Raw genomic sequence first — 17,455 nt, 5'->3', positions numbered from 1 at the left:
GTGCAGTAGTCACAGGAGGCTACTGCGTCTCTGTAGGCCATGTGTCGCTTTGGAATGTTAGTGCCCGCGTATAATTATTATTATAAATATGCCAACGCTAAAGGTCCTGTTCTCCAGAAGATCCAGCGCCGGCGTGGTGAGCGAAAAATCACAGGCATGTATCTGACAGATGTTGTTAGCAGTGGACGCGAATAGGCAGTGACTGGTCGACGGCTTGTGTGACATCACGAGACCCCGTGACATGACCAAGCAGGCAGGCGCTGTCAATTCGTGCTTCGCCTTTGGGATGCGAAGACCAGATTGGAGTCCAGCCTTCCAATGCCCTTGGATCCTTATGGACCACTGAGCCATGTACCTTCATTTGGCTTGGGGATTATATTTATTAGGTGAGGTTTTTGACCTAAAGAGGTATGTTGCGACTGTTTGCTAATGGTATAGGGGCTATAATAGAGACGTAGAAAAACAATTACTGATTAAGCGAGCAGCAGTTGGCTGGGTGGAAAAACTTTATTCTGTCAGAAAGCACGTGCGGATGATTCCCTATCAGATGGCCATTAACCCATGGCTGACGGTGACCTTGGTGTGGCCTACTCCAGGGCCCTGGTCTGACACGACTCAGGATTCGAAACTTGTTGCGTACTACTCTTAAAGGGAGGGTCCAAGTGTCTCCCCCCAATTGTTTCTTCACACGATTTCTGGTCGCGAACGCATATTGAGCCTCTACAAAATTGCACCTGATGTACAAAAGTGAGTGATGTGCGTAATCCACCATAGGGTGTTCTATTTATTCCCACTGACTTGAGGAACTGCTACATTGGACAAACAGACCAGTGCTCGAATGAAAGACTGCCTAAGCATCGGACTACAGCCGCAGCTCTGATGGCGGCCATTTGGCGGCACGTTGCCGCAGATGCAAAATATAGCAAAAATAAAAAAGAAGGCAGCAAAGAAGAAAAATGCGTCCATTTTTTCGCCGCACCAGAGTGCTGAAGCGGTTCCAGAGGCAGGTTGATAGGGAAATATCTGAGCGATTTTGCATTGATAAGGCCGGGGACAACTGCGTAAGCGCCCCGTCAATAGCCCTCACGAAAAAAGAGATTAACTATTTGTCAAAAAGCACTTTATACTGAAATCATTACTTTATACTTTATACTGAAATCATTACAAACGCTGGCGGCAAGGTGCATATCATTATGTATGTTATTCTCAGCCGCCACAACATATTTTAATATAGCGTAAGAATTATCCAGAATAATTTTCGAAGATCTTGGTCTCTGTTCGCTTGTTTATGTCCACTTTTGTCGTATCCTGGGCAAGAAAAACCGATTATATATGTACAGTTTTGCTTAACCCACTGGGACAGGTCGCAGCCCCGAGTTCAAATTCTGAGAATAGCATGAAAACCATGCATTTTGCTTCACCCTTAAACAATGCTAGAAGAGAGCTATACGAAACTTTGGCGTCGTTATAAATAATGGGCGGATAGTTATTGTAGAAGTAATACTCTTTATTTTAAGTTTTCGTAGCCATACTATCAGATGCTTGCATGCAAGAGAAGTTAGTTATACTTCACGACAAACCTGAGAGGATATTTTCACATTATTGTCAGTCGCTAGTAATTTTGTTATTCTGTCTACTTCCCTTGAGATTAACTTCTCCTTTCGAACTGCGCTTTTTCAGTAAGCTGCAGCCGAGACACATGCTTATAGCATATTCGATGAAATAGCGCTTTTGAATCAGATGAAAACCGAATTATTGCGGGAATATTGGCCTCTGAAACTCCTAATGAATAATATTTTTTTGCTGTGATATCCCCACCCCTCATGTAATGTCCCGAAAGGGACCTTTGAAATAAATAAATAAATAAATAAATAAATAAATAAATAAATAAATAAATAAATAAATAAATAAATAAATAAATAAATAAATAAATAAATAAATAAATAAATAAATAAATAAATAAATAAATAAATAAATAAATAAATAAATAAATAAATAAAAGACATTTGAGAGATGAGCTTACAAATATGAATAAAAAAGCAATGATTGCTGTATCTGATAGTGCCAATTTCGGCAGCAACTGTAAGGTGTTTTTAACACAGCGGTGACTGCGGAAAATAACGGAGGTTTGCAGATTGTAAAAGGCTGGAAGAGAACTCATTTACTCTGGGACAGTCATTCTAAAACATGAAAATGGGGGCCAAGTAAAAAAAAAAAAAAATATCAGTAAACATTATGTTCTAGCCTCCTTAACAGAGGCTGCCATATATTTTATTGTTTAATCCCATGGAAAGATTTCTTATTGAGCGCTAAAATTAAACTCCTCTGATTGAAGAGATGATTTCATGTCTAGAGAGCAGATTCCTCACACAGCGTCGAGCGACCCCGTAACATGTCGAGCGAGACGAGTACGCGATGCCGTTGGTCTTTGTGCGATAACCAACGTGGGAGAAGGCTGAAGTGCAGCGCCGCAAAGCCCGTCGTGTGTACCTCCACTTGGAGAAGGGCGGGCGGGCATGCACGCAGGAGAAAAAAAAAAACGATACGAGTTTCGAAGGGTCCCGGTGTATGACAGGTATTAATTTATTAACGTTGACAGCCTTTGAACCGCCCCCGTAGCGGTCGCCTGAGTAAAGTTCAGTCGCTTATCGCAAAAGTAAAAAGCGCGTACCTTGCGGCAGCGCGCACGACGCGCTACGCTGTCGATCGAGTTCGGGTTACCTGATGCCATCCAAAGGGGTCATTATTAAAAGCGGCACGGCATATCCGCCCACTTGGGCAGCTCTCGGCTCTTCGGCGGACCTAGGCTCCGCAGGAAATTTTTCTTACACCGAATGTAAATAGCCGCGCCTGGGAGCTCCCGCAAGAGCCGTACGCGAATGAAGCATTTCAAAGGAGTCTCTTTACCATTATATATATATATATATATATATATTTTTTTCGCGTTGAAATCCTGCATAATATGTCTGATAAAATATCCGCTCCCACTATATTTGACGATTAACTGAGTGGAGTCTGCAAAGAGTAAGGACATCTAACTTTAGCTCTATGTAGTGGTGCGCAAGCTTTTAGTTTTTCAACGGTAGAAAAAACAAGGTAGAGGAACAGCAAACAAAGTCAAAGATAACGACATAGAGACAGACTTCGTTGTTTCTCGCGGACTCGAAAAAAAATATAGAAGTGCTTTGGGCCAAGCTTGTTATAGTGGATGAAAGGGATTAGTGGGAAGGTAACAATATTGAGGAACTGGTTTTGTTTTGTTTTGTTTGGTTTACACGGTTTAACGTCCCAAAGCGACTCGCTAAAGAGACACCGTAGTAGAGGACTCCGGAAATTTCGACCTCCCGGACTTCTTGAAGTGCGCTGACATTGCACAGCACACGGGCGTCAGTATGTTTCGTCTGGTGCTGACTAAGCTAGTGCAAGACAAACTAATGCGCAAAACAATTAAGCTTAACTCCAAAGCAACTAAGTCTCAATGATGATGACTAAATTTAAACATCCATACTATGCTCAGATATCAGCGTCTAGAATACATGGATGCGCCTCACCTTTAGGTCGAAAATAAAGAATACACGGCTACGTGCAACGAAATTTTCTTTCACTGATGATATCATCCTTGTAACCGCTGCCTTCACTGCGTTTATCACTTTCAGGATACAAATTTCACAGGAACGCTAAAAAGGACGTAATTCAGGCGGCTAAATGTGCATCCCTCATAACAGACTGCGCCAAGAAACTACGTACTTAAAAAAAAAAAAAAAGTTTACCTCTCTTTTCTTTCGAGAATAATTTCTCTCGAGCCTTTCAATTCGTCAGCCTGTTCCTTTATCACTGCAGGGCCTGTCAATCGCAACTAAGAGGAAGACTCAATAATTGAAAGCCAACGGTCATAGAGGAAAAGGCAACACAGCTTCAATTTTTATACATATAAAATACAACACGTGCGATGCTCTAGAATGCCATCACTAGACAATCACGATCGCGTACACTATACGTCTGCTACAGTTCTGTCCGGTTTTATAAAGCAACGCACAATGAAAATAACAGCAATCAAACCAAGGATTTGGTTGCTCTTTGAACCTTCTTAAGAAAACCTTTGCCGTGTGTGTGCTAGACGCATGCAGGACAGCTTGTCAAGCCGTCATCGATGCCACTGTAGGGAAAAGGAAGAGCATAGAAGAAAAAAATAAAAACGTCTACAGCAGTCTCGAAAGGCAGCTGCCCTAACCCTTTTTTTCCACTTTTATTTTTCAATGGTAGTCTGATTATAATTACCAATAAATCTCCCCACATTCGACCGAAAGAAAGCTCTTCGCACAGAATTCACGTATTCGCTAAGATATCTTTCGTAAGGAATGCTTTTTTTATTTGTTTCAATATTATTCGTCCTGTCCAACTCGTCTTTTCACTTTCCAGTTTCGCTGGTAACGTATTTGATCCTCTCGGCTGAGGATGCGCTGAGTCGCAAATGTCTTCGCAGCTTTTAATCAATGGAGCTCACCAAGTACCAGGTCTGTGTGAACCGCGTGCTAATAAGACACTTGTATCAGAGCGCTTCTCACATGTTATAACAAAGCAGCTGGTGTTTCTTCCTGCGGTGTCGACTATCGAGAGTGGCAGCACCATAGCAGTTACGTCACTGGTGTGCTATTTCGGAGAAGTACTTAGTGTGATGATGGTTTACATGAAAGGGAAGGCGCAGTATCTATCACACAATTTTCTGCGGACACCTTTACCGCGATGTAAGGGAAGGAAGGAAGGAGGAAGTTAAAGTGGAAAGAGAGAAAGGGGAGCCATAGTGCAGGGCTACGGAGTAATTTTGACCACCTAAGAACGCACAGCACACTACGGGGTTGGGACGGTGGGCCAACGCCACTCGCGGCCGGGGCTAGCCAGGCACCTAATTTTTATCTGTTGTAGGCCGTCATTGCACCCGCCACCGCTTAGGTGGGGGACGACGGCCGTTGTTGCGGCGCGTGTCTTTCTCTCCCTCTTCTTTTTTTCTTCTCTATTTTCTCTTCTGTCCGCACGAGGCAACGGAGGTAGCTCAGCTACAGAGCCAGTAGCAGGCCCGCGCATTTTCTTTTCCTTCTTCCTACAGCCACAACAACAACACGGACGCCTCTTCGTTTCACCTCCGTCGAAGCGCAGCCACCGGCGGCCGGGATTATAGTGAACATATATTCTATCTAGCTCACTATAGCCGGGATCGAATCCGGGTACTCCGGTTCAGTAGTCGGGCATCCTAACCACTGCGCTACCGTGGTTGGCTAGTGTGGTACGCAATTTTGAAATTACTGCATGTTCTGCTTTCCGAGAAATTTTAGTTGAGGTAATAGCGCCTTTATTATATAGAAATGAAACACGGCAGTGAACTTTCGCGCCTATATGAACTACACAAGTAAACCTCTAAGATACCTTTTTATTACGCGGCTACAGCGAGACATTGCTATGCATATGTTGATGGGAATGACCTTAGCTCTCGATGCATCGGGAATATTTGCTTGCTAACTTTTCCTGCATCGTACCGAGCAGTTATGAAACTACTATAGAAGACCAATGGCCCGAGTTTTTGAAAATATTTGTAAAAAATTGTGGAATATTCTAGGATACATTTATGAACGCACTGATAGAAATTTTTAGGTTTCTGATGCGTAAAAAAGTTCGCTTCTGAAGTTTACATTGCGCTCATAACGAGCATTTAAGAGTGGTACTTAAAATTTACAGGAAGCGCTCCTGAAAATAAATAACACAAAAGAACTTGCGGCTACGGCGTAGTTATACATTATGCGAAAACATTAAGGCCGTAAGATGTTTCCCAGCTTTTGCTAAAATTTCCGGGTGCGTATTGCCTCAAGACCGTCAGTTAGCTGACCGTTTCTAAGCCGCCCCAACGAGCACATTACCTCGAAATATTTGCGACCACCGAGACAGATGTCACGTACGGTGGTGGACGGCGCGGCGAAGCGCGCTCGGGTCGTCTGATTAGGGAGTACGACAACAACGCCGTTGACCCTACGCCTATGCACATGTCAGCAGCGAATAGTTCCAGTTATGAAGCGAAACCTACGTTGCGCCATGTATCAGCCAAGTTCAACTTGGCAGGTCGCTTTACCTTCAACGACCCAGAGGTCAGTGCGTGGCTATAGTATATAGTTTAACCATGGTACCACGTAGGGTGCACCACAACGTGATCTTTCACCGTTGACTTTGATCTTTGACCTTTGGCGGCATGTACACAATCTTGTGCTCCTTGTATTTTTTGGTGTCCTCGGTTCCATATTCTCGCCAATTTAATCACTGCAGAATCATGTCTGCAGATGTCTAAACCGCCTAGCCAAAGCAAAACAAAGGAAAATGATGCTTTCGCTTCGCCTTACTAGGTTTAGTCGAGTTAAACCTCAGTCATTTTTCCTTTGACAATACGCAGTAGATTTTAGTTGTATCAGTACCTCTGCATCTAATTACCTGCAATGACGAAGAGTCCAAAAGAGTGCTTCTGAAACATTAAACAAGTCACGCGAAACGATAGATACTCTCGAGATTGTCGCAACTCCTGAAAGAACCGATAGCAGGCAGTTACTTCACTGACTTTAGTGCGCTATGCAAGCCAATGAATGTGTGCAGGTAGGTAGCAGGTATTTTAAACAGACGCTTGCAAATTTCAGACAATAACTAGTCAGTAATCTTGATAAGTGGGCTATTAAATGTGGGAAAAAAAAACCTCATGGGCGCTCAGTGACTGCATTTCAAACTGATCTCGTTCCATTCTTAAAAAATACAAGTTCCTGTTAAAAACATTGTCTCCGGCTGCGTTAATGCATCTTACCTCAATAATAAATGATACCTCCATGCAAGCACCCGTCCCTTCTCTGATATTCTCTCCCACAAGCGTCACGGACAATGCAGCGGAGAGTGGGCTTCATAACGCCGCACGAAAGACAGCGCGGCCTGAGATTGGAGAAACGGCAGATGTGGTCTTCCGGACGTACGTATATCACCGGTGCTTCGTAATAAACCGCGATCGTAGGACGAAAGAAGGCTAGTGCACGGAAGCGAAAAAAGAAAAGCAAAAAAGCTCCAGAAACGGGCGACCAGGAGAGCCGCATTGTTTGCCCGTGCAGCGAGGGAGCAGGAGATATTGCGCGCATCATCACGCAGGCGCTCGCTACCGGCGAGCAGGGTCACCGTCGAGCAGCAATTTTCCCACACATCCGCAAACCGTGAGGCGCCGTCATTACTTGTGCCCTGACGACCCGGGCAAATATTTTGGCGTCGCAAGAAAAGGTTGTCAGCACCGTCCTATCTGTGGCAGTTTCGGCGTGACTGCTTACTGCGAACTAGGAAAGGGAAAGGAAGGAAGGAAGGAAGGAAGGAAGGAAGGAAGGAAGGAAGGAAGGAAGGAAGGAAGGAAGGAAGGAAGGAAGGAAGGAAAAGGGAAGGAAGGGAGTAAGGAGGGCAAGGAGAGGAAGGGAAAGGAATGGGTTAAGCACGGAGAGCAACAAGAAGGCCGGAAAAACCTAGGTAGTAATTTCCAAACATATGGAGCTACACATTGCAGGTAGAAGATATTTCGCAACTCTTTCTTTGACTGCGCCTGATAAAAGGTTTGAAAATGAGGTTCTTGCTGGATCAAATTGAGTGCAATCAACACCTGGACGACTCTGTGACCTCTACACCATCCTGACTCTCCCAGTGGCGTTCGAAACGTGGCGCATTTGCGATCGCAGAGGCCTTGGCGGGCTGCCGTAGAACACCTCCGCTTATGTTCCACAAAGGAAGGCAAGAAGGGTGGAGCTCGTTTGCCAGCGATGGGCACTTTCGATGTCCCATCGCGTCGCCTTCGATGTAGTGATTCCTGGCACGTCGCTGCTAGAGTGTGCGTCTCACGCTCTTCAGTACAACGAAGACGACGCGTACAGCTGGCTCGGCACAGGTATTCTCGGCTCCCCGTGCGCAGTGCTCGGTGTTATTTAGTGTGAAAGCCAAATGGATACAGGGAGAACCGCGCCACGAGGCAGAAATGAAATACATACCCGAACACGTGGATATATACGAGAGCCCTTCGGGCTAGATGAAGTTACGAATGTACTGGAGGTTTGCCATCTTTCTGAGCTTGTGGCTTTTCAGTTCATTTCTCTCGCTGCCATTGCGTATTTATTATTTCTTTCAATTCTTCCAATTCCAATAGCTAAAGACAGTATATGATTTAGGCGAGATAATTTTTTCCCATCTGCAAGAACTCCGAATACTATCTAACGCGTACTAAAAAGATAACAAGGATGCCATTTCGTAACTGTTGCTCATAAATATACTTTTCTCCGTGTCCTTGATCAGTCATCGTTTGCCGTACCACGCAGTGCACTTGGCACCTCGTATCTAAAATTTCTTTGCGCATTTCTCGTATTTCGTTCAGTAATGTTTTCTTTTATACCTGCAGTTCTTTGTTGTGATAGAGAGAAATCTAAAACGATAAAGCCAGTCAGGATCAACTTACCTGCCGGGCACATTAATACGTAAGCTCAGCCAGACGTCGCTATCATTTACGAACTCGGGACAAGCCTACATCATGTTTTGGTTTTCGTCCTCCCAAGAAAAAAAAATTACGAGAGCTCTGTGTAATCTACACTGCAGAAATGTGAAAGCCTAAGAGTTGCTGGTGCACACGGTGCATCACGTTTTTTCACATTATTATTATCAACTAATTGCACCGTCATTATTATTACTGATATCATCACTGTCATTATCACTAATTGCAGCGTGATTTTCATCGCTACTATCATCCTCACGATGGACAAGGAGAATTATGATGTGCGTTTCACGAAGACTGCAGCGAAGAAGAAGCGCGAAAGATGCTGGTTGACTGGGCTGAAGCGGTCGCTGCCAGGCACGGCCTGACAGACACCAGCTGGGATCAGGAACCACCTCAACCCTTGTAATGTACCCTGGTTCCCAAAATAAATATTTTACCACCACCACCATCCACTCAAACGATATTTAACGACAGTGGTACCAGAAACATTCTAGTTCTACGGTGAACTATTAGCTAATCCAAGACTCTGCCCTTTTGACTTTTATGAAAAGCTTGGCGCCATCTGTTATCTTCTCGGGGGAAACGTGAAGACCACTGTCGACTGTTTCCAGTAAAAAGGCTTGCCTTGCAAAACCGCCCTAGCAAATTTACGCGTCTATTTTCGAAGGAAATGATTGCAAAGTTGGCCGCCATAAGCGAATGGATTTGGAAGCTTCATAATATTTTATTACGGTTGACAAGCAACGCTCACATTACTGAACTTCTATAATTGCAGATGTTTTCACAGATATCTGCTGCCTGGCTTGAGCAGCAGCATCCTCGCAAAACTCGACAGGGACTCGTGCTAAAACTGAAGATGATTTTTCCTATCCCAGTAAAGCGTGTTACACTAGCATTTTTACTAGACTTATGAAACCATCCTTGTTTACATCCGCCTGTTAAGTTAAGCGTCGCACTATCATGCGTGTCATCACAACGTGCACCTTCTATAAGAGATTTATTATCGCCTTGTGCTTTTTATTTAGGAATAAAACGAAACGTATAGGCAAAAATAAACAAAATCAAATGCACTTCGTACTCTTTACTTTTTAAGCACTTTAGGTGAGAATGGGCTCCAAGAAGCTCACCATAAGGGGTTTGTTTTCTCATGGCCCTTATTTGAATTTCAAGCGCAATTGTTATCCCTGAAGGAAGACGAGCTGGCGGTGGAAAGAAAACAAAACTTAAACAAAGCTAGCTTGGTGATCGGTTCAAGGACGACGACAAGAAAACAAACACTCGCGACCAAGGAAGAAAAAAACCGCTGCGATGGAACCAGAACGATTTCTCTTTCAGCGACAAAATCGCTCCATTATCGCCTTAGTCTAATGCGATCCCACAAACGATACTCGGCTAAGCCTCAGGCTTCGAGACGTTTATTTCTTAGGCTGCAGATGATGATCTCAATTTATCCTGAACTGTTGAACCGACATTTTTTTTTTATTATTCCAGAGATGTGCACGCCACAAACAAGCCTATATAAAGATATATAAGACAAAGGAAAAAAGGGTTTCTTTCTCAGCTCTCTTGATGGTTTTATTCTGCTTTCTGCTGTGCGGCCCCTCGCGAATTCTGCTTCTTGCTATAACAGCGGGGAAGATTTGTTGTCGTAAGAAGTAGCGGAATTAGGTGTCACTTCAGATCTTGGCGAGTGACATACGCCGGCTGACTACACGACGAATAAACAAGCGCATAAAGGAACAAACGTACGACCACATTAACGCAGTAACACCCGCACCGCCCATCCAGAAGAAAATATGAAATGAATTTCGTGACGGAAAGTCCAGTCACATAAAAGGGAACGATAGAGAGAAGTGAAAGAAGTAATAAAAACGTCAAGGAAGTAAGATAAACAGAATAAAATTAACTGGGGCTTAGCTTTTTCTTCCGAAGTAGCTACTTCTGCGGCGCGGCGTGGCTACCTACCGGGTTTACCCGACTGCTTGAAGACAGGCCCCATCTGCGGTCGCTCTAAAGGTCAAACGTGGCTACCGGCCTGGTTTACGCGACGGGCTGAAACCTGGCGTAAAAGGGGAGGAAGGGATAGGAAATAGGGATGAAAGATAAACCACAAGAAGGGAAGGAAAGAAAAACCTACACAAAAGCAAACAAGGAATGACAGTGGGAGGGAGGGAGTTTGGAAAGCGAAGAAGGGAGGACAGAAAGGAATGAAATGACGTAATCGAAGAGAAGGAAGGAAGGAAACGAATGATGAAAGAGGGAAAGGCAGAAATGATGAAACGGAAAGAATGCTGAAACAAGAAAGCCGGCAAGAAAGGGAACTTTGCTGTAAATATAAGACGAAACGGCTCCTTCAACGGATTCGTGCAGCATATTTGGAGTGCAAAGGCGTACGAAGTGCATTACTTCCTCGATCAATCACGGGAAAACTCGACGACGCGTGTGGAGCTCCGGTGTCCGGCTCGCGTGTCACCTTGAGATGAGACGCTCCAGCGACAGTCAACCGATGGGAAAGGGGAAATGAAGAAATAAAAAGAAACACAAAGCAAAAAGAGAGGGGAAGGGGAGACAGTTAAAATCGAGATATAAGTTTCCAAAGATAGATAGATAGATAGATAGATAGATAGATAGATAGATAGATAGATAGATAGATAGATAGATAGATAGATAGATAGATAGATAGATAGACAGACAGACAGACAGACAGACAGACAGACAGACAGACAGACAGACAGACAGACAGACAGACAGACAGACAGACAGACAGACAGACAGACAGATAGATAGATAGATAGATAGATAGATAGATAGATAGATAGATAGACAGACAGACAGACAGACAGATAGATAGATAGATAGATAGATAGATAGATAGATAGATAGATAGATAGATAGATAGATAGATAGATAGATAGATAGATAGATAGATAGATAGATAGATAGATAGATAGATAGATAGATAGATAGATAGATAGATAGATAGATAGATAGATAGATAGATAGATAGATAGATAGATAGATAGATAGATAGATAGATAGATAGATAGATAGATAGATAGATAGATAGATAGATAGATAGATAGATAGATAGATAGATAGATAGATAGATAGATAGATAGATAGATAGATAGATAGATAGATAGATAGATAGATAGATAGATAGATAGATAGATAGATAGATAGATAGATAGATAGATAGATAGATAGATAGATAGATAGATAGATAGATAGATAGATAGATAGATAGATAGATAGATAGATAGATAGATAGATAGATAGATAGATAGATAGATAGATAGATAGATAGATAGATAGATAGATAGATAGATAGATAGATAGATAGATAGATAGATAGATAGATAGATAGATAGATAGATAGATAGATAGATAGATAGATAGATAGATAGATAGATAGATAGATAGATAGATAGATAGATAGATAGATAGATAGATAGATAGATAGATAGATAGATAGATAGTGTTTATTTGAGTGTGCCTCAACAGCCAAGTGGCCTAAAGGAGCGCACACTAGGTCAGATACATCAGAACACTTATTAACATTTAAAACCAGGCATGAAAACAACAATTAGGCAAATATGTCCGTGTCAATAAACTTTTTGTTATACAAGCTTTGTATACGAGTCATTGGACAGTTGGCGTTCAAATCTGGATAAAATGTGTCAGAACATTTTGCAGCCTTTGCATGCGGCACACGAAAATTCAGTGACATCAGTAAGGTCTCACAGTTAATGAAACCACGCACAATTTTTTGCAAAAACTGCATGTCACGTATGAGTCGCCTGTCGCCAAGAGTACACATTTTGAGGTCTGCCAAGAGAGAATCGTAGTCGTAGAAACGGCGGCGTCCAATATATCTGTCATAAAAGATGCGTATGAACTTACGCTGTACATTTTCAATTTTTGCGCAATAGGTGGCAGATAAGTTATTCCAGGCCACTGACGCGAACTCAAGACGCGGTCTCACAAGGGCACAGTATAGAGTGCGTACACATTCGTGCCGTTGAAATTTTTTTGTTAGTCTAGAGATAAGACCGATATGTCTCAATGCGCGTAACACAATTGAATTTACATGCAATCTAAAATCAATCCTTGAATCAACAACAACACCAAGGTCTCGTACATGGGCCACACGAGAAATATGATCCGCCAAAAGTGAATAATCAAACACAACTGCGTCGCGTTTCCTATAGTTAGAGACAAAACGGAAGTCTTCTTAATATTCAACTTTAAGCGATTCAACAAACACCATTTCTCGACGTTGTTAATGTCAGCTTGCAATTGGCGGCAGTCCTCAATATCTCCAATATTACGGAATAATTTGAAATCATCTGCGAAGAGCAAAATTCTCGAGTCCTTGACATGTAACGGCAAATCATTAACAAACACTAAAAACAACAAAGGTCCTAAGTTGGAGCCTTGAGGCACTCCCGAAGATGATAGAAATTCGTTGGACACACAGCCGGAAAATCGAACCATGTTACGGCGGCTGCCAAGGTAGCTTTAGAGCCACCTACAGTACATGGGACAAAGTCCGTATCTTTCCATCTTCATCAGAAGTACCTCATGGGAAACCGTATCGAAAGCTTTAGTCATGTCAAAGTAGACTGCGTCTACCTGACCGCGATTAAATACATGTGGGCCAGTATAATCAAGAAAGCTGCATAAATTCGTTTCCACAGATCGACCTTTTAAAAACCCGTGCTGCAGAATTGAGATCTTCTGCTTGAAGTATGAGCCCATGCGTTCGTACATAATCATTTCAAAAACTTTCGCAAAAGAACAAATCAGTCACGAGCCACCACGTCATCTGGCTATTTGCGATTTGTTTTGAAGAAAGCCATACACAGCCTGCGAAGATCAAACAAAAAGAAATACGGAAGAAGGTTGTTTGCAGCCTATAATATTGCCACGTGGCTATAGTGCCGCGTGGCCACCGTGCTTGGTGCCGGCGTCGATGAAGCGGTTGTTGGCTCGACAGGCGCGCCGAGGCTGGACTCTGTTATCGGAGCTAGAAGCCGACCTTATTCTCGGGTCCTCGTCTACGTGTACCTTCACGGCTCCCTGTGGCTTGATTCGTGACAATATTTCCCATCTTTCACAGACATTGGACTTCCAGATCTCTCCGCCTTTTAATTCAAATACCGTAAATAAATCTGGACATGCTCATCGATGACTATCTATCTACTGCACATAAGGGACCCTTTACATGATTTCATGGGAAATAATAAGAGAAGAAAAAACTTCCCTAACATATTTTTGGTCCGGTGTTAAAATTACAATTTCCTTTTACGCTGAGATTTGCACCGTTCTTAGCTGGCCTATGTCGTTTGCAATTTTAGTAACACGTTTATCATTTATAGTCCCTCTTTATAGGCATAATATATGTTTGTCTTATATTTGCAACGCCCAAACTGGGCTGTCTAATCTATATATATATATATATATATATATATATATATATATATATATATATATATATATATATATATATATATATATATAGCACAAAGATGTATATCTATGAATATTTCAATCACCAGATTTGCTAAGGCTTAGTATATTTATCCTTGTATCCTACGAGGAGTTGTTGTAGGTCTAATTGTCTCATTGTAGGTCAAGTTTTATCTTTGTCCTTTCAAGGGCTCCACTAATTGCAAAAGTTCGCGATAACAAACTCCCCTTTTAAGGTATGACACGATATATATATATATATATATATATATATATATATATATATATATATATATATATATATATATATATATAAACATTTCGTATAAATTGAGTACATTCTTGATAAAAGCCGCCATTAATATATTTTTGCACAGTATGCACTTTTATCCTTCAAGGAGTTGCAAAAGTTAAGGGTAGCAAACTCCGCATTTAGGGTATGACGCGATAGAGGCCAGTAGCCTCCTTGGGTGCTTCGGCATTGAGAAATCGACGTAGATGGTTTGCACTGAGGAAGCTGCATTCATACTTCGAAAGTGGAGGCTTCATCTTTCGGGCCAACGACTCATCAGGTCGCGGTGAAGTTCCTGTGGCCGCCGCAGGCTGGCGCCACAGAATTTTTCCGACAATTATTTTTACGCGATATTTTAAAGGACTATAGACACCTGATCTTTAGGTTCGTGTTTTAGCATTTCTTATGAAGCTTAAGACATTACTGTACACGGATAACCATGTCATATTTGCCTACTATTGCTGAATGATTTATACTCGAATTTGTTTTCTCACCTGTTTCGGTTTCAAACGCCGAGCGATGGCTGCGACGTCACAGTCAAGTGAAGACCACGCGAGAGATGAAAATACAACGATATAATTATTGCTGCGTAATTTTAATTCACTACAATGATAAATATAGTCTGCCTCAAGAACAGGAGTCACTACAAGTGAAGAATCAGCGATTATATCGCTGTTTTTTTATGCCGCGCATCGAGACATGATTGTGACGTCACTGCCATCTATCGGCTGCTGAAACCGCAACTGACGAGAAAAGAAAATTCAATTTTAAATTATTCAGTGGTCGTAGCGAAAACTGCGTGCGGATCAACATACAGAAATGTCTGATCCATCATTAACAAGAAGAAAAATGCCACCGAATTTTGGTGTCTATACTTCTTTAAGTATTGGGTACGGTGAGGGGGTTTCGGCCAAATGAGTCTTATATGATTTCGCGTGGTAGTGTTAAAACTGCAATCTCCAAAAGATACATAATAGGCGTCAACCAATCTTCCTACACAACGGCCTGGAGTCCTTAGACCATGTGGCGTGTTCGGTTAGTCGGGTTACTCCTATCTGGGTTTCAGGGTCTCAGCTCAATAGCAGAGTTTCGCAAAATTCTTCTGTTTTTGTCTCTTGAGCTATATTTTCGATTTCTGAACCCGCCCATATCATATGTATCAAATCCGTCTAATCCTGACGTAATAAACTTGTTGTTGGATGCGAACGCATCTATTCGCGAGAAGATGAAGTAGATAAGAAAATACAGGCTTCGTCCTCAAGGCAAATACAATAATATTTGTTGTGAACGGCATCCAAATTTTTATTCTTATTTGTTCATGATGCCGGGCACTTTCAAATACATTCAGTTTTATCTATCAGAGGCAGCGGTTACCTACTCCCTGTGTTTTTCATGACCGTGATGATCTACATGAAAAAAAAAAAAAAAGAAACGTTAAATTAAGCGGCTGTCTGCTTGTGTCGATGTGAATTGGGATCCCTATCAGTAAGCATTGTTCTGGTCTAAACATCTTATATGCGTCTTTTGTATTAAAGTTATCTGGTCACTGACAAGTACGTCTAGTTATTTTAAGCATTCTTGCACTGCAGTGAACCAAATGTGTTCGCACCAGTTAGTGTTGCGTATTTAGTTAACTGCGGCCAAGGAAAACATTTCAACACACCAAATGTTTCAGGGAAACCCCCTCCCCCCCCCCCCCCCCCAATTTGTAAAAGTGGACTGTTTGAGGTCAAAGTTGTTTTCTTTTTTCCAAGAGGTAATACCAGTATTTGCGGTCGTCAGAAAACAGGGAATCACGTTAACTGCTAAAGTGAATTATCGGGTTTGTTTATTTACCTTTTTAACAATTGCGTGTTAACCTCCCTGCCTTCCCTCTTCATCTTCCTCCTCCTTAACAATCACAGATTGACACATAGTTGCCATAAGAGATTTGCAGCAGACGATTAGTAATACTCATATATGTTAAGTTCAGCGTCACGGTTAGGCAAATTTCGGTCATATCTCGAACAGTTCGAAAGCCATGCGCCCATGGTTATCAGTGTGCGCGCCACGTAACCTTCTTGACTCCAGCATTGCACCGAAAAGTGTCCGAACAAATCTTGGTTGAAGAGGTGGTACCCTGTTCCTTCGAAGAGTTGCCACGTGCTTTGGTTTCGGAAATCACTGCTTCTGTGAAAGGGGACACACATGCTGTGAGCTTTACCTGTGTAACTACGCGGCGCTGCAGTCGTCGGAAGGATTCTGTAGACTTACAGGGGGAACCTTGATTGCAATGTCATACCGCGTTCATCTTACGATGCGCCAGTGAAAGATGGGATACCCTGTCTACTCTATAAGGCAACCAAACCCACCCAAGCTTCCGGCGTTGCTTAAAACTTAGCTTGGGGTAACTGTTACCACGAGCACACTGCAGCTTGTTTTGAAGCCGCGCCCATTGTATTTTGCCTGTTTTACTTTATCACGTGTTTGCTGCCGAGAAAAAGCTAAAACGGCAAATGGGCTTCGCTAGATAACCTTCGTCTGAACAACTAGATTTATAAAACAGCGACGCTTCGATGGCGGATCAACTCATGGGCGGCAAAAAAAAATCTGCGTAGCCGCATCAATGGGGATCGAGTGAAAGAAGGGTTGCAAAACATGGCCTTCGCTCAAGTTCGCCATGGATTCCGCCCTGAGGTCGTTCGCTCCACTCTTGTCCTTAAATTATGCGGGAACTAAGGCAGTAAAAGCGGGAAGCGTCGCGTCTAACCTCTACATGGACGACCTCAGATGGCGGTAGCGCAGCACGCATTGTCAAGGACTGCTTATCTCGAGCCGGACGTTTTGCCGTCTCGCTGGAGATGTGAAGCGAAGCATGATTTAAAAGCTTGTATATAAGCGGGACTGGTAGCATAGGGTACAGAGTGCATAAAGGGTTTGTTAAGATAGTTCACATAACTATGGCGATACGGGCTTATGGCGTTCTTTCTAAAGTGATACACACTGCCCGATGTGTGATGTCGAAAAATATCGCAGAATAAAAACTTTGGTAGGCTTGGCTTGAACCTAGTGATAGAGCGAAAGCTGTGAGTGTTGCAGCGATAGATTATTGTGTAACCCGGGTATTCCGGAACAGTTCTACGGTATCTCAACCATTGCGCCACCATGACAGGGTG

This window comes from Amblyomma maculatum, chromosome 2 (assembly GCF_055883805.1).
Source record: "Amblyomma maculatum isolate TAMU_Amacu chromosome 2, ASM5588380v1, whole genome shotgun sequence".
Lineage (NCBI taxonomy): Eukaryota > Metazoa > Arthropoda > Arachnida > Ixodida > Ixodidae > Amblyomma > Amblyomma maculatum.
Note: the sequence above shows the minus strand (reverse complement) of the source record.